Source organism: Parasteatoda tepidariorum, chromosome 4 (assembly GCF_982258835.1).
Source record: "Parasteatoda tepidariorum strain Cologne lab strain chromosome 4, Ptep-v5.0, whole genome shotgun sequence".
NCBI classification, from domain to species: Eukaryota; Metazoa; Arthropoda; class Arachnida; order Araneae; family Theridiidae; genus Parasteatoda; species Parasteatoda tepidariorum.
Genome location: NC_141758.1, coordinates 91,133,290 through 91,157,866, shown reverse-complemented (window position 1 = coordinate 91,157,866; position 24,577 = coordinate 91,133,290). Strand labels below are relative to the sequence as shown.

Sequence of the window (24,577 nt, the reverse complement as noted above, 5' to 3'; positions counted from 1 at the left end):
CAAAATATTTTATTGTATCAACGCAAACTTGGTGCAACTGATAAAGTACTTAATTTCATTGGAATAAGATTTAAAACATATTTTTCTCGATTATCAGAGCAACTTTATCTACAAAAGTTTTGTTTTTAAAATAAGTATTTAATTTTCAGTTAAACTAAAAATGCGTTAGATATTTTACGCCAACGATACGTGTTTAGCAATAGTGCAAAAAGTCAACACATAGAATTCTTTTAAAATTTTAAATAATTATTTTGAAATAACTATTTTAATTACTTATGTTGCCAATAAACAGTTTTTTATAAAATATGTTATAAAAATAAATGCGACTTTTTCCCCATTTAATGATATTAACACGGTGATTCAATGTGTTTAACATAAAATATTACACAATAAGAACATGTCTCAAAATTAAACTTTATTACGTATTAAAGAAAGATCACTTTCATTTTTAAATTTTTAACTTTGAATAAGATAATCACCATGCTTGCTCTCCATTTTAACTAAACTATTAAAAAAAAGCAAAATGGCAAAAAGTAAATCTAAAAGATAAATTCAATAATGGTTAAAACTAGTGTTAAAATACATTAAATATCTTTGTAATCAAAATAAAACAGAATAAAAATATGGTTAAATACAAGATGAATAATTTACAGGAAAATACCGTACTTTTATTATTGATTTTAATGAGATACATTTATTTCTGGGTCCTATTTGTTAATTATCTATAACATCAAACGATTTTTTTTCTACAATAAGAAAGCAACAATAAAAATAAATTTTATAAAATTATCGTTTTATATTGTATAGTGATATCAAAAATGTTATTCAATTTCCTTAGTTTTTATTTAATTTTATATGATTTGAAAGATTAAAAACTACCGCTCTTCAGATTATCTATTCCATTAAATAGGAAGAAGTTGTTTTTTAACAATTATAAGTTCTTTCTTTGAAAATAATCGTCTGAATATTATGTCTAATTTGAAATTGAAATCGTTTTCTCTTTCTTAATTGCAATAAAACATGAAAAAAACCAGAATGCTAGCAGTGGCAGAGTTGGCCGTTGATTACAGTAATCGATTACAACTGTAATTGATTACAGATAATTACAGCTATGTAATCAATTACTTGTAATCACGATTACAAGTAATCAATTACTTATAATCGTGATTACAACTTTCAAAAAATTTTGATTACAGCTGTAATCATGATTACAATTTTGATTACAGTAATCAATTACTTGTAATCACGATTACAAGTAATCAATTACTTGTAATCGTGATTACAACTTTCAAAAAAATTTGATTACAGCTGTAATCATGATTACAATTTTGATTACAGTAATCAATTACTTGTAATCATGATTACAAGTAATTGCGATTACAAGTAATCACAACAAAAACGATTACAAGTAATTATGATTACAAGTAATCAAAATATATGATTACATGTAATCATGATTACATGTAATCATGATTACATGTAATTTGATTACATGTAATTGTGATTACTTGTAATCAAACTATACGATTACAAGTTATTACGATTGTATACTATAGTCAAATTTTTTATGTAAGTATTCATGTGTTTACATATTTTTATGTACATAGAATGTACGCACGCATGAACGTACAATTTGCGATTCCTATACATACAATGTATGCACAAACGTTGTTTGTACGTACAATATTCATAATTATATTGCAATATACTTAATGCAATGCGCATATGCTTAGTACATATAATTATTCATTTATGATACATGTACTCATGTATGTTAGTTTGTACAAAAAGGCAATGTTTTGTATCTTTGTATACATAGACTATGTATGTATGAACGTATATGAAAATAATGTTTATGCGTTTGCATGCTTTTATGTACTTAAGTGCATATATTGTATAAATTTACGATAATAGCACGTATATACAATGTACGTTTGTATATAAAATTGTACGTATTTGCGTACAATATGTAAAAATGTTATTTAAAGGTACAATATATGCACATAGTTGCGTAAATAAAATGCGTACATGTATACATGCATATTTATATGTACATCGATATATGTGCACGCAAAGTATGTACTTATGTACAACTTACGTATGTACTTATATAACTACATACTTTATTAATACTTATGCGCATGTAATGCATGGATGTACAAAAAATAGTTATATGCACAATGTATGCATGTGCATACAACGTATACATGTACATAATTACAAGTAATGTACAAATACGTGCGTACATTTAAATATATGTAATTACAATATACACATACATTGTGCATACATTAAAAAAATTTATATGAGTAAAGTTATTAAAATTTGTTTTAAAATTATTCTAAGGTATGTGAAACTCGACCTCATATTTTTTAGAAAGCAAACGATAATTTTATTTGGAATTTCTAAATATTAATTCCACACATAAAATTTACCGTTTTTCTTACCATTTAAAAAATTTCTATGAATCATGCATTATGTTATAAAAAATTAAATCTGTATTGTCAAACATTTCATGAAAATACCCGAAAATAATTTTTTATTCAGAGAATTTCAAAATGATATAGAACAATTAAAGCTGAAAACTAAATTTAAATATCGTTTGATTTTGTCATTTAACTTGCTTGAGTCATTTAAAAGTTAACTTACATGCATTTTATTTATTGCATTGTACACATATTTAGACATAAATGTAATGTACATATGTATACGTGTAATGTATGTACGCATGTACAATGTATTTACATACATTCATGTATTGTACGTGCATATATAGTACATATGGATATGCATACATGGAACATACGTGTATTGTACATGTGTGGATACATTCATTGTACATATATACATTGCACCATATGCATAGATAGGGATAGCATGCATGTACACATGTAAAATTTGTACGAAGGAATTATGCCCAATATATTTATGCACATACGTACTGTATATGTACACACATATGTACATTATATGAACATTATATGTTCATTTCATCATATGTACATTATATGAATATACATCTGTACGCTATATGTATATACATCTGTACAATATATGCATCTCAAATGTGTGTACGTACGTTATGCATGTCGAATGCATGTATGAATATATGTGAAATATAAATACGCCCAATGTACGTACAATAGTTCACAAATGTATTATGCATATTTGGATACTTACATTGAGCATGAACATATTATGTACATATACATAAATACACTGGACATGCATATCATGTACATGTATACATACATACATTGTACATCCTACAGATATACCTATATTGTATATGCATACATATATTGTACTGTTCATAAATAAATTGCACATACATGCATGGGACATACATTGTACAGACAATGTATGTATGTTCGTACAAACACAAGTACTTGTATATACATGCGTACATGAACATAGATATACATTTTACATACACAAATATTTGCATAAAATGCATATATTCATTGTGTATAAATGTACATGCCTACATTGTTTGCACATACATACGTAATTATTATCTATATACATACGTACATATATTTTATACCTACAATATAAGTGTATGTACATGTGTGTGATACTAAAATGTCTGAACATATGCACTAGATAAAATCATATGTACATACATTTCAGTTACATTCCTTTGTACGTATACAAATACGTACAAAATGCAGTACATGTTAATACGTGCAAAATGTATCATTATAAAATACATTCTACTATCTACTGTAAAATATAATCATTTATAAGAATACAATAGTCTTGTAATCGTGTAATTAGATTACATGTAATCATGATTACATGTAATCAAATTACATGTAATCAAATTACATGTAATCATATATTTTGATTACTTGTAATCATAATTACTTGTAATCGTTTTTGTTGTGATTACTTGTAATCGCAATTACTTGGAATCATGATTACAAGTAATTGATTACTGTAATCAAAATTGTAATCATGATTACAGCTGTAATCAAAATTTTTTGAAAATTGTAATCATGATTACAAGTAATTGATTACTGTAATCGACTATGTAATCATGATTACAGCTGTAATCAAACTTTGTAATCACGATTACAAGTAATTGATTACTGTAATCAATATTGTAATCATGATTACAGCTGTAATCAAAATTTTTGAAAATTGTAATCATGATTACAAGTAATTGATTACTGTAATAAAAAAATGTAATCGATTACATTTTTGGCCAACTCTGAGTGGTAGCTGGTTAATATTACCATCTCAGGTGTAAAGTTTAAATAAAATTGGAAAGTTTAAATGAGTTAAGCAGAATTTTTCTTTTAATTTTTCAATTTGATGCAAGTTTTTCTTATTCCCAATTTTAATTTTATTTTTACTCTCATTGACACGCGTAAAAGTATTTCTTGTAAACGTTTTAAATATTCCAAATACCAGAAACAAGGTGCAGAACTATTGCAAAATTTATATTAAATTAAAGCATTTTTTATCTCGATAAATCAGTAAATAAATTATTATACAGGAGTGGATAGGACGAAGACATATTGGGAAATATAGCAGTAGTTTTGCAGTTCTATGATATCATCTATCATCTATGATATCATCATCAGCTCTATGATATCATCCATGATATGATAGCAGCTTTATAATTTTTTAAGCATTTAAAAAACAACACACAATTATAAAGTTAGTTTAATAAATTATTATACAGGAGTGGTTAGGACGAAGACATATTGGGAAATATAGCAGTGGTTTTGCAGCTCTATGATATCATCAATCATTTATAATATCATCTATCATCTATGACATCATCTGTCATTTATGATATAATATATCATCTAAGATATCATCATCAGCTCTATGATATCATCCATGATATGATAGCAGCTTTATAATTTTTTAAGCATTCAAAAAACACCACACAATTATAAAGTTAGTTTATGCAAAAATTCCAAGTAAAAATAATTTTAATAGTATTTTTTTATTATTCTTTATTATTTTGCTTAATAAGGGTCGGAAATATTTTGAATTATAAAATATAAGTATTTTAACAACACTGACATCCCATCATTAAAAAAAATATTCAAGGTAATTTTTTTTCAATTTTGCGAACTCGTTAATAAGATTTTCGAACTAAATGAATAGTTCTTGTTTAACAATACAGAACGTTAAAGACAATCATTACTCTTAAAACATGTAAACATGGTAAAAACATATAAAGTGCCTTTTTTAATCTGATTAAAAAAAATTAATTCCTCTGGGGAGATTTATTATCGTGACAAGTCATTCATTGCCAAAGAGAATTGAATAATAGTAGAAGAATTTTTAGAAGATAAGATGCCCTTACTCAGGTGTGTAAGCGAGGTAAATAAAATAAAACAACAAACATCTTATTTCGAAATACGGGTGGGTGTTGACTTGTTTGACATTTCTTTATTTCTTTGCGTCTATATGTTACACGAAAAATTAAGGTCAACCAGAAAGAGACATTTCTATGTGGGTTTTGACCACTAATTGTCTTCATTTCAAAAACTGTAAAATGTGAAGTTGCAAAAGAATATTTTAAGAATAATGTAGAGAAATGTATTTACGATGTTTCACAACTTAAAATTGGGTTTTAAATATTGGTAAAAAATGGATATTTTCATTTCAAAAGCTTAACAAAAATATTTTAAAAAATAACTTTAAAGGCATTTTAACAGGAAATGTAAGAATATTTCTATCAGTGTTCATAAATTCTGCTGTTTTACAACTTAAAATATCTGTTTTAAAAAAAATGGTAAAGAAAAGATTTTTTTCAACTTATAGATTTTAGAAACGCAAAAAGGAAAAACTTTTAACTCCAAAGGCATGAAGTGTAAGAATATTTGTATCAGTATTAGCATTTAAATAGTTGATTTTTAAATATTTTTTTTCAAGCTTATGGATTATTATCAGAAACGCACGAGATGAAAGAATTTTTACTTCAAAGGCACTTGATCAAGAAGTGTAAGAATATTTCGATCAATTTATTAATTTTGATGTTTTACCACTTGAAACAGCTGATTCTTAAATAATGGTTAAGATTTTTTAAAAAAACATACGTAACAATTGCAAATTTAAAGATTGATTATTTTTTTTTAAATTATAAGTTTCTAACATTAAATATGACATTAAATATAAAATAGAACATATTAACTAAACAGTATGTGCGGCTTTTTATGTTTTTACGTTTTATTTTAATAACTATTTTATGTTATTTACTATTTTTAAAATCAAACAGGAATTACTAATATAATCTATATAAGGTGCCGCAGTAGAGTAATTATAAACTTCGAAAAGATGTAGCATCACCCCATGTCCAGAAATTCCTTTGTCCACCGTTCGTTTTTGCACAACAACCTGCCTGTTCATGCGCATTAGAAACGGTACTTTAAAATTTCTGAATCACCTTAATTTTACGTTTTCTATTAATTATGGCGAAAATTGTGTTTAAATAGGCGCAGAAATATCAGTTAACATAAATTAATGACTTGGAAACTGACTTGTCAAGCTAGCCAAGTTTTGTCACTAAATCTTTCATTTACAACGAAGCACTGAGAGTCGTGGTGGATCAAGGGATAGAGCGCTTGCCTTCCAATGATGTGAACCGGGGTTGAATCCCAGCGTGGTTGGTCGATACGAATTCCGTATTCGGCTTGCACCAACCACAGTGCCGACGTTAAATATCCCCAGTGGTAGACGAATCATGGGTTACAGTTCTCTTGCCATTAGGCTAACCGTAGGAGTTTTTTTTTTCCTCTCCATGTAACGCAAATGCAGGTTAGTTTCGTCAAAAAGTCTTCCACGAAGGCGAATTTCTCCCACTATATGATCCAGACATTCCCTTGTCTTCTGTATTGGGGTCAAAATTACAAGGCCACGGATTTGAACATTGGTAGTCATAAACTCAAACAATTGGGTCTGCTATTCAACGACGGTTATTAAATTAAATGAATCTGTGCCTATTTAAATGTAATTTCGGACAGTAATATTTAGGTTGCTGTTAATTTACGTCGCACTAGAGCTGCACAATGGGTTATTGGCGACGGTCTGGGAAACATCCCGGAGGATGATCCGAAGACATGCCATCACAATTTTGATCCTCTGTGGTTGTTGTTACTTTACGTCGCACTAGAACTGCACAATGGGCTATTGGCGATTGTCTGGGAAACATCCCGGAGGATGATCCGAAGACATGCCATCACAATTTTGATCCTCTGTGGTTGTTGTTACTTTACGTCGCACTAGAACTGCACAATGGGCTATTGGCGATTGTCTGGGAAACATCCCGGAGGATGATCCGAAGACATGCCATCACAATTTTGATCCTCTGCGGAAGGGATGGCACCCCCGCTTCGGTAGCCCGACGGCCTGCGCGCGAAGTCGAGCACTTTACGGTAGCACAGTTTATCGAGGACCAATACCGTACACCCTCGGTCCCTACGCAGACTGATCCAAGTGGTCACCCACCCGCACACTGACAGTAGCCAGTGATGCTTGACTTCGGTGATCTGCTGGGAACCGTGTCTTAACGATCAGTCCACTGCGAGACTTGATCCTCTGTGGAGGGGATGGCACCCCCGCTTCGGTAGCCCGACGACCATAATATTTAGGAAATTACCTAAATGTAAAATTAATATTATTTAGGTAAATAAAAGTTCCGTTTTAAGTGTGCACAAACAGCCAATTCAAAGGCGGGCATTGGAAGGAAAAAAAAAAGAACAGCCAATTTATAACGAAAGGGCATGAGGATGATTTTTCCGGGCGGCCAAGTTCTCATGCACGGAAAAATAAATTAAAAATGGATTTTCAAATAATTTCATTACTCATTTTGTTTTAATTGAAAAATATAATTTCAAATACATAATTGATATTATCATATATTTTAAAGATCATACGATACGAAAAACTCATACAAAAAAAGTAAACATTAATGAAGGAAACCATCTGATTTGAAGTTATTATCGTTTCCTTAATCCATTTAATCTTAACTTTCTAATTTAAATACAAAAAAAAGCAATTATAAATAAACAGTTGAGCTAAAATAATAACCTAATTTAATAAGTTATATATGAATATAAATTTAGTTACGATACAATTACAGATATCACAATAGTCAATCACATCCTTCCACTATTGGAGTTATCGCCTACAATTTCTTTCTTTTATTACCAAAAATAGAACTTTATTAATTTTTCGTGCTTATTCCGACCAATTACATGAAATATTACGTTACAGAAGAAAATAAAATTCCTCACAAAAAGTTTGAATTCGATTCAAAAACTTTTCACTTCTTTTCTTTTTATAGTCCATAAAAAGATGTTACCTATTATTGCCAGACAGATAATCAATTTCCACAGATGCACATTAATTTAGAATGTGTCATTTTTATTTTTGAAAAAATAAAATCTGAACTCCTCTTTGTATTTTATTCTTATAAAAATCGAATATTTCTACTTCTATATTTCATTATATCATTCAGTATAACAAAGAATTGATTTTTCAGAAAAAATTTATATTTTAATGGAAATTCAAAAGAGTAATTATATTTTATTAAAAGAAATATTTTATACTTCAAACAGTAAATTCTATTACAATATATTCTACACTTACTATTAAAGGTTTTTTTCTTTAATATAAAACGCTTTTTTTTTACTTATTTTATTTTAATGGCACTTAAAATGCGTGCAACTATTTTAATGCATCTTTCAATAATATTGCTATTACGAAAGATTTTCCGGGTAGACGAATTTTTCTTTAAAACACGCTCATCGAGTTAATTATATATTCTGATCAGGTCAGATTTAATATATAACACTGCAAATATAACATTGAAAATTAAAATGCGCTTATAAATACTGTTTTTTAAATTTAAGTCACATACATAAGTAGTAAAACAAGTTGAAACACGTTAAAAGGTGAAGAATGCTGTGCAAAAGAAAATATTTTGGTAAGAATTAATAATATCAATGCATATTTTAGCTTATTATTCTAGAAAGTATGTCTGTAATCACGATTTCTTATATTGGTCAATATTAATCGTAATCATAGTAACAACAGCATTTATTTGCAATCACGATGTAGTAAATGCAAATTATAATTACTGGTATTCACGATTAACTGAATCGGGCCGGAATAGCCCGATTTTTATTTTATTTTACAACCCCCGTTGAACAGCTGACATAATTTCTGGGTTTATGACTTTTAGCGTTTAACTCCATAGCCTTGTAATTTTGAACCCAATCCAGAAGACAAGGGAACTCCTGAATCAAGTATTGGGAGAAATTTGCTTCCGTTGAGGACTTTTTGATGGAACTCAATCGCATTTGCGTTACATGAAGAGGAAAAGCACGAAAACCTCCCACGGTTAGCCTGACGGCTAGAGGACTCTAATCCATGATCTGTCTACCATTGAGGATATTTTACACCTGCACTGTAGAGGGTGCAAGTCGGACGCGAAATTCGCATCAACCAACTGTCACTGGGATTTGAACCCAGTTCACCTCATTGGAAGGCGAAAGCTCGAACCCCTGAGCCATCAGGGCTCGGGATAGCCTGATTGACAGGGTGCTGGACTCACGTCTGTGAGAACGGGAGTTCGATTCCAAATGTCAAAAGACTCCCCGCGAAGTAAATGATGATTGGTGCTGTTAAATCTGTTGGGTCACAAAGTCTTCCATGTTCTCATAACAAATCAATACCTCAGGGAGTACTGATCTGGAGATTAATCGTTCTCTGGTTCTAAGATCTGTGGATAAATGAATGGGTGTACGAATCGGTCCGTCCTATAAACGAGTGTGACGTATGGGTGTCGCAGAAGTCGAACTCTTGACCATAGATGGCGCCACTGGAATAAAAAGAACAATCGCACCCCCTCAGCCTTAATGCCCGACGATAACGACAAAAACAGTAACTGAGTAATGTGTAACCATTATATGTAATAAATTACTCTGATAGGCAAAACAAAAAATTCTGCAATACGCAAGCGTATGCAACACCGTGATTACGGAAACACAAAACGTATACAAAATTAGTTTATTCAAAATTAGTTCATACAAATTATAGCTCCACATGAAGTGTATACACCAACTACATCAAGTACATTTATTTACTATATTCAAATAAAAAAAAATTTCTGTGATAACTGGTCAAATATTTCAAACGTTTTAAAGTTTGTAATAGGTCCTTTATTTTAAATTTTAAAAAAAAGCATTGAAAATTGATCGTTGTAGAAAATTTGAAAAAAATGCATTAAAAAAAATCAAGTTAAAAAGGAAATGCATATAAAAATAGTCTACGTAGGAAAATTTAAAAAAATTTCATCGTCATTGGGATTGTTGACGTAAGTCGACACTGGGATTTAAAAAAAAACATAGTAAAAAAGGTGACAGAGGATTTTTTTAAATAGTCATTATAGGAAAATTAAAAAAAAAATTACACCGAAAAAAAGTTGACATAGTAATATTTTTTTAAAAGGAAGACCAATGATCTTTTTTTTAAAAAAAATGCTTCAAAAAAGTAGACAAATGAATTTTTTTAGAAAAAATCGCATGGTGAAAAAAGTCGACATAGAAATCTTTTTTTTTAAAAAAAACAGTGTTCAAACACAACAACAATCAAAATAGAAATATTAAAAAAAATGCAAAGGAATAAAATAGTCGACACAGAAAACTATAAAAAAAAGCCAAAACACTTTTATTTTGTAACCGTCTAACATTTAAAATTAAAACTGTAAAATCAAATTTAAAATTATGCTTGATAAATTCAATTATTTTAAATTAAATCATATTCATTATTGTTATTTGTAATCGAACAAGTTAATGCAATTGCAAACGTGACTAATGGTTATTTGCAATCTTATGTATTTTAAAAATTTAGGTCATATGATTTAGTTGGAGTTAAAATTTTCGATTCTTAATAGTGATTATTTAGAATCAAAATTAGAATAAAAGTTACACATTATAATTGACAATATATGATATAACCACGTTAATATTGAATTATGATTACGTGAATTCACAATTAAAATGGTAATTAAGAATTGTGGTTACCTGAAATCACGAATAATCTGATTGTAAATCATGATTACCTACGATTGCTTTTAATACGATTTTTGATTGTAAATAAATTGTAAAATAATTGAACAATTGATTAAATTGTACAAATGATTTCAAATTGGAAATGATGATTAAATAACGATTACATTTACTATTCTTTGTAAATTATGATTGCCTGGAATCAAGATTGCAATAATAATACTAAGCTAAGACTAAATGCAATCAGTTTTAATGAATATTACAAGTAAAATATGTTGCATAAACAATACCATCAGTGTAAATAAAGCTATGCAATAAAGTTAAATTATGCAAATTATTTTTAAAGTATCTACATTTATTAATTTTAATTATATTTTTAAACATTAGAAATAAAATTTTAAGAAAATGAAAAAAGAACGAGGGCTCTATACTTCCTATATTTACTTATTTTTAACCTAGTTTACCAACTAAAGTACTTCTAAATGACCTTTGGTCTTCTTTAGTTCGTCAACAATTTACAAACTTCAAACAAAATCCAACATGCCTTCATTTTGACTCTAGAAACAATTCATGATTTTTTCTGCGGTGTTTAAAAGGATATAACTCCGATCTCAATCTGTCATTTGAGGTAATGATAAACGCCCATTGTAAAGAAAGCTGTCAATTGTCAAGGATTTTGATGACATTTTAATTAATAAACAGTAGAGCAGATTCACTATCAGTATGAATTCATTTCCAGTAGATTAGTAAGAAGGAATTGCAGATTCAAGGTTTCGGTTGTTTACAGGGTTTGGAAGCACAACCTTCTACGCCTTGTTTTCATTTTTACTTTTTGCCATATGGTGTGTTAGACCACCTTGTGTTACTTATAACGTAAGAAAATAAGTAATGGATTATTTTTCTATTTTTACTCAAAGTCCCCCCTATGTCAACCGTAATTATTATACACTTGAATAAATAATGGAACAATTAAAAAAAAAGTTTTGAAGGAACGGAAAGTCTAATTTGTAATAATAGCCTAATAGCCTAAGTTGGTAATAAATTTTATGAAAATTGTTTCAAGTAGAGTTTTGGTTCTCCAAAGTATATATCTTGATATATACTTTGGAGAACTTTTGATATATACTTTGGAGTATATATCTTGCAAAATTCTACTTCAGTAAATGACTGTTGCTTAATACGTGTGGAATGTTTCACCAATTTAAGACTGTTTTTCGAAGACTGCATCGTCTCTAGAAAAGATACTGCTTCACGATTACGCTATTTCCGTAACAAGCGGGAGATTTGCAACAGTTACTCATAACTGTTGGCTGCAGTTTTACCTATCTTTTATCATCGCATTCAGTACCAATTCTCAAAATGGCGCAAAACTTCAATAAGGAGAAAAATCAAAATTTTGCGAAAATAAAAACGTTTTTGGTTTAATTTTTTAATATTTAAACATTTATTCCAAATCTGCACTATCTGGGCTCATAATTAGCAAAAACGGAGATTAAGGCACTGATTTTAATTATCTGAAATGCATTTATCGGTTTAAAAGTTCCACGCATATCTCACGCCAGCTTGGAATCTTACTCCAGTTCCACGCGTTCGCTCAAGATTGATAGATGATATTTTATCTTATAACAATCGTTGAACAGAAAACCCAATTTAGGGTTTACGACATCCAATGTTCAACTCCGTAGCCTTGTAATTTTGAACCCCACTCAGAAGAAAAGGGAACTCCTGGATCAAATATTGAGAGAAATTTGCCTTCGTGGAAGACATTTTGATGGAACTTACATGCATTTGCGTTACATGCAAGGGAAAAATTATGAAAATCTCACACGACTAGCCTGATGGCAAGGCTAACTCTAACCAATGATCCGACTACCATTGAGGATATTTTACGTCAGCACTGTGGTCGGTGCGAGCAGGATGAGGAATTCGTATCGACCAGCCATCCCTGGGATTCGAATAAGGAACACCTCAATGGGAGGTGAGTCCTCTATCCCCATGGCTCCTCACCACGGTACCTCACGATATTTTTAAAAATTTGACTCCTTACCGGCTTACTGTGAGAGGTTTCCGTGATTTTTTTCTCTTTGTAACGCAAATACGGATTAGTTCCATCAAGGAGTTCTCCACGAAGGTCAGCTTGTTCTATTTTTTGATTCAGGAGTTCCCTTGTCTTCTAGGGTTGGGTTCAAAATTACAAGGCTATGGATTTTAACACTGAAAGTCTGAAACTCAGAATTGGGTCGGCTGTTTAATGCTGGTTATAGAATTATGTTAATTCCATGTTAATTTTACTTTCAATTATTATTCTCAAATGTATTCAAATAAAACCATATACTGTTTTGCCTACCTAAATTTGCGTGTTTTGCAAGTACTTGCCAATTAAACGATTTTGAAAACATAATTTTTTTTAAATTTTTTTCCAAGCAAAATAAAAAAAAAGCCATAATTTAATTGCCGTACTCTTAATGCAAATCTATAATTCTAAAACATATCTACCATCTTGTCAAAAAAAATTATCTGGGCTTTAGAAAGAACAAATTGATGAATTTAAAAGTTATTACACATTTTTAAAAATCGCCAATTTGGCCAGATTTTTTTCCTTTGCGAAAGCTATTAAAATCAATGAATGCTTCGCCATTTTTGAAAATTTTTATGAACACAAATACAGCGTTAGAGTAGCTTTATGGATATTAAAAATTAGTTCGCAAACTTTTTTTTTTCATTTTCATAAAACTGCGGCTTTTTATCATATCGACGTTTTGCGCCATTTTAAGAATTACCACATTGGAAATTTAACGGATCAGTCATGAATGAATTTTGAAAACTCACAGCAATTATGAAAATAGCTCATTATTCACTGGAAAGTAATATTTGATGTAAGGCCAGTGCTTTTGAAAAACAACCTTTCGTTAATTATCATTATAAAACACAGAATCAGCATAAAATTAAGATTGTTTATGTAAAAAGTACCAGGTCAAATGAGCACTTACAGTGAGTCCATTATTCTTATACAGTAAGTACACTACAATATAATTTTTCTTATACAGTAAGTACTCATACAGACCGATGACATTTTTGGAAAAGAAATGCTATGTAATGTCAATCATTAAGATATGTCCGATCTTTCCTCCAAATCTCTTTCTCTGAATTGCTCCTATTCTTGGGTTTTTCGCAATATTTTTCGATACAACAGAATGATATTTTCACTAATAAATTGATCATATAACCAATTGATCTTATAGACAAATAATTGATCATAGATATCCAACATCTATTTTCTTGTCAAAATTTTAATAAAATGAATGATTAAAAACGTTCTTAATATTACTGTCTTTCCTGGTAAAAATAATTAACGGAGGAAATAAGGCACCAGAAATGGCACCAAATCAGGCACCATCTTCGAAAATCCAAATTTGTCCGCGACCTCAAGGCAGTTAGGCGGAGATTATTACTGAGCAAAATTCAGCCTCATCTAACAAATATGTAGTCCTTTTACATAAAAAAAATTATGCTCTTTAACTTTAATATGAATTTTATAGAATGATACTAAAAAAATGAGAGAAAAAATCCAAACTCAGAGAAGTTTGTAATCAATTAATCAAAGTAAAATCTTTATCATTTGATGCGTTCTCTCAATTGGATACCTGCAAGTGACGTCATCGTAGGTAAATCGTGGCATTTGTTGATACAGAAGCCAATCAGATTTGGCACACACGCGTGACGTCACTTGCAGGTATCCAATTAAATCAGATTTAAATCACATGTTTAGTCATCTCATAATCACTTCACTTCTTCTCGAGTTTCAAATACCCAATTCTGATTTTTAATTTTTATTTAAATCAACTTCAGAGTTCTTTAAAAAATGAGTCTCAACAATTTTGTGCCATTTTTTTATTTGCTTTTTTAAGAATAAAAAGAAAACTTAGAATTAGATGAAAGCTAATCTGCAGTTGCAGTAATTATCCAGAGCGACTGATGCGCTGGACAGTTACTGCTACCGTGATGCTTTTTTTTTCTACCACACCTATCCTGACGTCTTAGTTCTAAAGGAAGAGATCATCATATTCTTTTTAAACAGAGTCAGCGTTGCACCAAGAATCAATTATGTATGAAAAAATTAGAGAAACCTAATGACAAGCCACATTTTTTTAAAAGAAGATACGTGTATTAAAGTGTTCGCGTTACAGACTTTCCGAATTTCCGCAATATAGCAGTACAAACTACGTAAACACCTTATTGCTAATAAATATTTAAAATTAATTTTTTAAACCAAGAAAGAAAGAAAACAAAATGGTCATTTGGTATACTTGTTATCAAACTTAAAACGGTAATTTTAAGAAAAAAGCCTCTTGATTAGTCATTTCATAAGTGTGGATTAAAGAATTAGTTTCATAGTATAATTAGTCATTAAAGATATTGAACTTTATATTTAACGTATAAACCTTAATCTTATCGAACCTTAAACTTTGTTTAAAGTCCTATTATAATTCTGTTTAAGATAAATTTAAAAACAAATAATACATTTTTCATCAAAACGAATTTGAACAAATAAGGACTTCGGCTTAAGGCCCATTTAATATAATAAATAATCCAATTTTTTAAACAATTCATTTTTTTGATGTTAGCAGAACTGAAATAAGAAGAAATATAAAACAAAATTAGATAATTTTCATGGAGAAAATACTAACTCTTTAACAAAGTAAAAGAGTAGGAAGCATTAAATCATTTTAATAATGTTACGGTACTAAAAAAATGACCATTTACCACACATAATAGCTAAATTCCACATACCATTTACAAATTTCAAACTAAAATTCCACAATAAATAAACTAAAATATCGTTTTATGAACAACCATTAAACCTTCAAAAGAAAAACAAAATCCGAAGCTTCATCATTTGAACTAAACACGCACAGGAAAACATTTCTTTAAAAGAACTATAAATAAATAAATAAAAATTATATATAAAAGTTATAACATTGTAAGAAAACTGAGAAATGAAAATCGAATTCCAGAATTAAAATCTGCACCAAACGATTTGTATTTGTACAATAACCATTAATTTCTTCGCAAGTTTTTTGTTCTTCTCAGTTCAACAGGTGTTTCTCGCGTGACAACATCCAATGCCCGATCGTTTTCTTTCTTTTTTTGTTTATAACGTTATTTTTGCTTGTTTCTTTTTCAATGAAAAGTTATATAGTGTACTACTTCATTTCCTTTGCGCAAACAGCTGAAATCAAGTAATCAAATCGAAACAAAACAAAGGCATGGCATAAAGTAACAGATACTTTTTCTTGTCGCTTCGCTCTTAAGCTGTTGCCACCGAAATTTAGCAAATAAAAAAAAATTCGGCATTCATATTTTCTGTAAGAAATGTACCTATTTTTTTTAAAGAAAATTTTCACAGAATGCAAACAATTGATGTACAGAGGACAAAATAAAAGAAGCTTACACCTTTAATAGCTTATGTCTAAATGGTTCAACAGATGGACCGAATTAATTACGCGAATTAATTAGTGAAAACCATATTTTAATTTACGAAAACAGACACAAAATCGTACCGTTTCTGAATAAACATACTTTTTTTATTTCGCTGGATTTGAAATTATGACTATCAAAATCAGGAAGTAATCGCAATCAGGAAAATACAGCCACTATAGTTAAGTTTAATAAATAGGGCTATGTAATAGTAGTTTAAAAAATATGGCTTACCTTGATTTGATTTTTTCTTATTTTGCATTTTGTATAATATTAATAATAGGAATTTTACACTGTTTACATAATTACTTAATATAGTGTCACAAAAGCGCCAAGGAAAACTACTATTAATTAAAAAAAACATGAAAATTAAAATAAATAACTGCGCATTGCAACATGTAAAATATAAAATTCGAGTAAATCAAAGTTTAATTAGAAAATAATATTGAATTTTTTTGCAAATTAGTTAAATTTTAGTTAAATTACAATGATGAAAATAAAATCGCTTAATAGATAATAATCCCCTAAATGGAAAAATTAAAAAAAAGCAATAAACTAAGTATAGCAGACACTTTAAAACAATTATTATAAAACCTTTTAGTTTATATTATTTTAACAATCTAAGTATTGCATGATTTATTTTATGTTGGCAAGAATAAAAAATTCAAAATAGATTTCGTAATAAAAATTATGTAATAAATTTAATATGATTGATATTTATTCAAATTTTAATTTCATTACTTAATCAATTGAGACATTAAATTTTATTCTTATTATAATTATCATATAGTTTTTCCTTGTCTTTGTATTTAATATTAGTTATATTTTTATAAAGATAAGAAAAAAACTGAAACTGATTTGTCTGGAATTAATTTCTTAATACCATTATTAATTTAATAATAGGATGTTGTAATAGTTTTCTAGTTTTTATGCCATGATATTATTTATTTTTATTAATGATTTATATTATAATAATAAGTTATTATTATTAAAAAATTTGCATTATAATAATAAGTTATTATTATTAAAAAATATGTTATAATAATAAGTAATTATTCTATTAGATATGCATTTGGGGATTTTTATACATTATAAATAAGCATTTCTTAGATTAGTTAGTAACTAATGATTTTGAATCTTATGCAATAGTGGGAGCTCATATTAGAATAAAGTTGAAGTACTCAGTACATACAGGAAACGATAATAATACGTATCGAATACAGTAATATCGCGAACTTTAATAATAACTATAATAACTGAAAGCGGTAATATCGCGATTAATCTCAATAACAAATCAAAAAGATAATATAGAGAATAATATACATGAAGAAAATTATTGATTACGATATTGTGAGTGCTGATATGACGAGATGTTGATATAATGAGTGTTGATGTGATGAAAATATTAAACAATATAAAATAATATAAATTAGTTAAATTTGAAAAATATCGCGATAAATGTAATAATCGGCGTTGAACAGCCAACCCAATGCTTAGTTTACTATCAATAATGTTCAACTTCGCGGCCTAGTATTTTTGAACTAAATCCAGAAGACGAGGGAACTACTGTATCAAGCAATGGGTTAAACTTGCATTCGTGGAGGACTTTTTGGTGTAACTAACCTACATGGAGAAGAAAAACACAAAAACCTCTTACGGTTAGCCCGACAGATAGGGAATTCTAAACCATGATCCGTCTACCACTAAGGACATTTTACGTCAGCACTGTGGTCTGTGCGAGACAGGAGCAGAAATCGTATCAACCAGCTACCGCTGGAACTCGAACCTGGTGTCACCTCATTAAGCTAATCGCATTATATTTTTCAAGTATTTTTATTATTTTCAATTGGTACTTTTTGTTTACTAAGACCAATGTACGTGTTGGCGACAATTTGAGAAAACAGTCGCCAGCGCAAGATTCTTAATAATAATAATAAGTACCTTAAATCTCAACAAAAGTTTTCAAAGACTTTATGACGCTATTTCACTTTTGGTAAATTAATTTTTTTTTTTTTTGTACATAAACTGAAGCTTGGTAAATCGAGCAGTGTTCAAATGTACGCAATAAGTTTTAAAGTAGAATTCAAATTAAAATTGAAATTAAAATTGAAATTAAAATTGAAATTAATCAACGCTGATTAAATTTCAGTTTAATCAGCGAACAGCTTCAAAAATTCTAATTACGTTGCTCAGGCTATTTTTAGGGCAATTAATTTTCTTCCAAACTTAAGCATGTTTCAAATTTTTATTTTGCAAATATAGTTGTTTTAACTTGTTAGTGCTTCAAAAATTTTGTCAAATGTCATTAAATATATACATTCAAAATTTAAACTAATATGTTCAAAGGTTCTTAATTTTAGCAAAAATTTGTTCAAATGCTTTAGGTTTTCACAAATGAGTTCAAGTGTTAGGAAGTTATTGAAATTAAAAAATATAAATGTTCCGGCAAAAATGTTTACAGCAAAAATTTTTCGTTTTTGAGAATATCTTCTTAAATTCATTAAAAATAAATTTCAAACCAAAAATAATAATGATAATTTGATTCCTTAACTTGCTATAAGAAATTAGAAATCCCAGATCAATTAAATTCCAATAAATTAATTTTAAATTTCCCTTTGAATTTCAGCAAACGTGTTCTAACTTTTTGCAATTTCGCAAATGTTTCAAGCGTTGAAAATTTCTCTAAATGTAGCTGATAGTTCATGTCAAAAATGTTTTCTTTTCCAATCAAAAAAAAATTTCAACAATATTATCTAACTTAAAACAAATCAATTAGTCCTAGTAGCAAAAACACACACTATATTTTGTTATTGATCTCCTTGTAAAGTAAATTGAAAATTCCATTTCTACAATTATAGCTGAAACATAAAAAATAAATAAACATACTTCATAAAAAAAATCAATAAGATTTTTTTCCAATATCCGGCTCATATAAAATTAATTGAGTTATTCCTTAAACAAACTCTAAAGTATGTAATCACAAATAAAACAAAGAAGGCAACTACAAAACAATTTCTCGATTTATTAGTTTTTTTTAGAAATCCACTAACTTTTCCTACTTACGCTAACATAGAAGTTTTAAAAATTTAATAGACGTGTTTAAAATTTTAGAAATTTTTTCTAGCTTTAAAAAGTTTAACAATGTAATTTTCTTTTATTTTTTATTTTAAATATTTTATTTCAATCTTGTTTAGTCATAAGTCTAGTCATAAGTCTTTAGTAGTAAGTCTTGTTTAGTTCTTAATAAACATGTTCCATATTATGATAGGAATAAATGATAATGATAATAAAATAAAATAATAATAATACAATAATAATTATATAATAATAATATTAATAAAATAATAATAATTTAAGAATTTTTATTGATTTTTTTGTTAATAGAAATTTAAAATTGCAAATCGTATCAGTTTATGTAAACTTGTTCAAACTTGAGTTTCAAAAGTAACATAAGTTAAAAGTAAGTTTCTTGTCAAAAATCGTAGTTGTTGGTACAAATTTCTTCGCAGTGATTTTTTTTTTAAATTTAAATACTTTTCAATCAAGAATGATATTCACCTTGTTCAATCAAATTATCATGATCAAGTATCAAATTAGTTCATAAGTTTTGTAAACTTGTTCAAACTTGAGTTTCAAAAGTAACATAAGTTAAAAATAATTTTCTTGTCAAAAATCGTAGTTGTTGGTACAAATTTCTTCACAATGATTTTTTTTTCACTTTTATGCCAGAAATCAATAAGTTTCTAATAAAAAATATAAACAATGCCAAGTCAAAATCGTTTATAGCAGATAGAAAATCTATTTTTCTCATAAACTCAAATCCAAATTTATTAAAACTATTTATTTCTAAGTTTCTTATAAGTTTCTAATAAAAAAAAAATAAACAATGTCATGTCAAAATTGTTTGAAGCCGATGAAACATCTATTTTTCTCTTCAACTCAAAGGCAATTTTATTAAAATTAATTTTTTCTAAGCTAAAAACCAATACGTTTTTAATAACAAAAACATTTTGTAATTCTTTTGTTTATTAAAAATCTCACTTCTACATTCAAATTAATGCATAAAAAAGAAAAAGATACATCCAGCAAATTCGAATAAAATCCTTTTTAATAACCCATTCATCTAAAACAGCGCTATATTAGAATCTTACATTGCCTTCCGTAAACACACACATAAAAACAAACACTAAAACAACACAATTTCTCCTATAATAGCTCCCAAGAAATTCACTACACTAATTCAAGCCAATAGAACATCTATTTTTCTCATCAACTTAAATACAAATTTGTTTCTAAGCTAGAAATAATATCAATAAATTTGTATTTCAGTAGATGATTTAAAAATATATATATATACATATATATATTTTTAGTTAATTCTTTTGTTTATTAAAATTCTCACTTTCTACATTCAAATTAATGCAATAATAAAATCAAACATACCTCATGTAAATTCGAATGAAATCCTTTCTAATATCCCCATTCATATAAAACAACGTTATTTTAGAATCCCCACACCGCCTTCCGTAAACACACATATAAAAAACAAACACAAAAACAACACAATTTTCTCTTTTTATAGCTTCCAAGAAATTCACTACCTGTCTCTACTCGAACCAATCGAGTAGTAAGAACCGAACATCCATTGAAAAATAGTTTCGGAATCTGTCTTGTCTGGATCTCGCCAAACCTTGGCGAAGTGAACTTGTTTTGGGGGAGAAAAAAAAAAGAGCAACGCCCGAGAAAAGCTTTTGTGTTTTTTTTGAGTTAAGCACTGTAAGCTATTGCAATTTGTTAGAAAGAAAATACTTCTTGGTTGTTAAAAGAGTTTTTACGATTTTTTTCTATGAACAATTTTACTGTAGTTAAAAAAGCCTGCTATTGTTACTGAACTTGTTCGAGCCATATAACGCGCTGTTAATTCGAATGCAGATATTGTGTGGGGGGTATTGTATTACTGTGTACGAATAACAGCAACTATATTTTTTTACAGTCATTTTCTGATGTATTAGGTCTCTAATGCGCAAACAACGGATCTGATGTTTCATTGCTTTACACGAGAAGGGTTACACATGCATTATTTTAAATTTCGAGCATTTGTATTTTTCAAATTGTTTACTGAGAGCATCGATGACTCAGGGGACAGAGCGTTCGCCTTCCGATGACGCGAACCTGGTTCGAATCACAGTCGATACGAATTCCGCATCCGGCTTTCACCAAACACAGTGCTGACGTGAAATATCCTCTGTGGTAGACGGATCATGGGTTAGAGTCCCCTTGCCGTCAAGCTAACCGTGGGATGTCCTCGTGGTCTTCCTCTCCGTGTAACGCAAATGCGGGTTAGCTCCATCAAAAACAAAAGTACTCCACGAAGGCAAATTTCTCCCGATACTCGATCCAGGAGTTCCATTGTCTTCTGGATTGGGTTCAAAATTACATGGCTACGTTATATTTACAAAAATGGGGTCGGCTGTTCAACGACGGTTATAAAAAAATATATAAATTGTTCCTTGAGGGCCGGGATAGCTTGGTTGTTAGGGCACTGGCCCCATGTCCCCTCTGGTCGAAGACTCTCCGTGCAGTGTAGTAAGTTGTGACTGATGCACGTTAAATCTGTCGAGTCACAAAGTCCCCCATGTTCCCGTTACAAATCATTCCTCTGGGGATACTGATCCAGAACTTTCTTCGTCTTCTGGATTGGTTCAAAATAACAAGTCTACGGAGTTGAACATTAGTAATTCCAAAATTGGTTCGGCTGTTCAACGACGATTATAAAGTAAAATTTAAAAAAAAATTAGCGACGTTTTTCTAATGATAAAGAGTAAATAATAAGTAACAACCTAATTATAACTATTGATGAAGACGCGCATAATGTGTCTTCATTAATCATTTAATTGATAATATTTTATTTTATTTTATAACTGGTGTAGAACAGCTGACCCAAATATGTGTTTACGACTATCAATGTTCAACTCCCTATCATTGTAATTTTGAACCCTACCCAGAAGGCAAGGAAATTCCTGGATCAAGTACTGGGACAAACTAGCATTCGTAGAGACTCTTTAATAAGACTAAAGCTTATTTGTCTTACATGGAGAGGAAAACCGCTAAAATCTCCCTTGGCTTGACGGCAAGGGTATTCTAACCCATGATCCGTCTACCCCTCAGAATTCAATTAACGAGCTACAGCTGAGATTCGTACCTGATTCACATCAAAAGGAGGTGAACGCTCCATCTCCTGAGCCACCACGACTCTAGTCATTAGCCTTTGAAAAATGTAGCATCCAAATAAGTTCTACCATAGGACTTCTATATAGGACTAAACTCATTATTTAAATCGGCAAAAATACACACTTTTGCTAACAAATAGGATGGTAACGAAAACTAAGTCTGACACAAAAATTAAAAATGAAAGAAATACGGGTAAACGGGGAAAAAAGAAAAAGGTCACTGTTTTTTACCGCTCTCTTATCCTACTAGAAGACTTAACATGTTGATTTTCGAAACATACGCCTATCAATCAACCTTCTCGTTTTACATCCAAGCTTAACATGTTGACTTTCGAACAACTCTCATAGTTAACACGTAGATTTTCATACCCCTATATGCCAGTGCTCTCATTTTTAATGCAGGGTTAACTTGTAGATTTTCGAAATATACACCAATCAATCAGATATTTCATTTTACTCTTTAAGATTCATTGCGGGTATTGTTAAAAGTCGCCTATAAATCAGCCTTTTCACTTTATACTAATGCTTAAAATGTAGTTTTTCGAATTCATACTTTTCATCAAACTCTTCTGTTCTCTGTTTTAAAAATATACACCTGTATATCAGTTCTAACATTATTGATATATAGGCTTAACAAAGTGATTTTCAATGTAAAAATCTAGTTATATTTGTCTCATTAATCAGTTTGTATATGCAATAAAAAAATCAAGAGAAAACTAAGAAAGTTAATTCAAATAACATTTTAGTCAATTTAATGAAATATCTTATTATTTTAATCTAATAGGTTTCGCTTCACGAACAAAATAAAGAAATTCACCATAAAATAACTTACATATATGCAAAGAATGCTAAACAATAGAATCTATCAGCGTATTTTTTGTGTAATCGAAAAATTTATTAAATTCAATTATTTTTTTTTAAAAAATAATATGTTGCATTCATGAGTTAGCACTTGTGAGATTAAAAATTAGTTTAATTAAATTTTTTTTCAAAATATTATGTTTCATTTATGAGTTTACTTTTTTCGATGCTAAATATTTCTAAGTAAAAATCGCATTTCTGTCCTTTCATGTTTTTTCTACTACAATTAGAAATACCAGAGCATACTATCACGAAATATTAGAATCCAAAATATACAATAAATAATGTTTTTCTCTCCTCGTAATTTTTCTTCAATTCAATTTTTTTTAGAAATATTTAAACTATTACATGTCTTTTCTTTCTCAAGATTGTAAAACTCTAATTTTAGAAACAGGTTCTATGCATGCTTGCTACATATTTTATTTAAAAAAAATTTATTTTATCGTTCGCTTATGTTTTATTATTTTTATTTTATTTAAGAAAGCAATTATAATTTTTCAGGTTAATAACACCAATCGTATTCATTCGTAATAAACACATTGAATGACTAGAAAAAAGGATATTTAATTCGAAATCCAGCTCATTTTCCTCTTTATGTATGAAACCTCTAATTTTTTAACTTATTTTTATTGAAAATACCTAATACCAAAGTAATCGCTATCCTAATAAACAAATAAATACCTTTGAAGCGATAAACGCAGACGGTAAACCTGACCTTAGGTCAGACGAAAAAATTCTTTTGAGTCAATTGAAGAGAGAACGGACAACAGAATGCCGTTAGCACGTGACCTTTGTGATTGGATGCTTTTGTACCGTTACTTGAGGTTACGTTGCCAGGTGATTAGAGAGAGAAATTGAGTAATAAATGAATGTGAAAAAATGAAAAGAGCAAACGATTTCATACTGCTTAAAAAAACGATAAAGAAAAAAACTTGGTTAATTAAATAAACTGGAATAATAAACAGATTT

At 29.0% G+C, this 24,577-nt stretch overlaps 1 protein-coding gene across 1 annotated transcript in view; it reads right to left on the bottom strand.

The window, feature by feature from the left end:
• LOC107444534 (uncharacterized) overlaps window positions 1-21,187 on the bottom strand; it is a 399,483-nt gene extending 378,296 nt beyond the window's left edge. Inside the window, exon 1 of the mRNA XM_043043210.3 lies at window positions 20,961-21,187. The gene's annotated coding sequence lies outside the window, so the exon portion shown is untranslated. The remainder of the gene's footprint in view (window positions 1-20,960) is intronic.
• Between the last annotated feature and the right edge of the window lie 3,390 nt (window positions 21,188-24,577).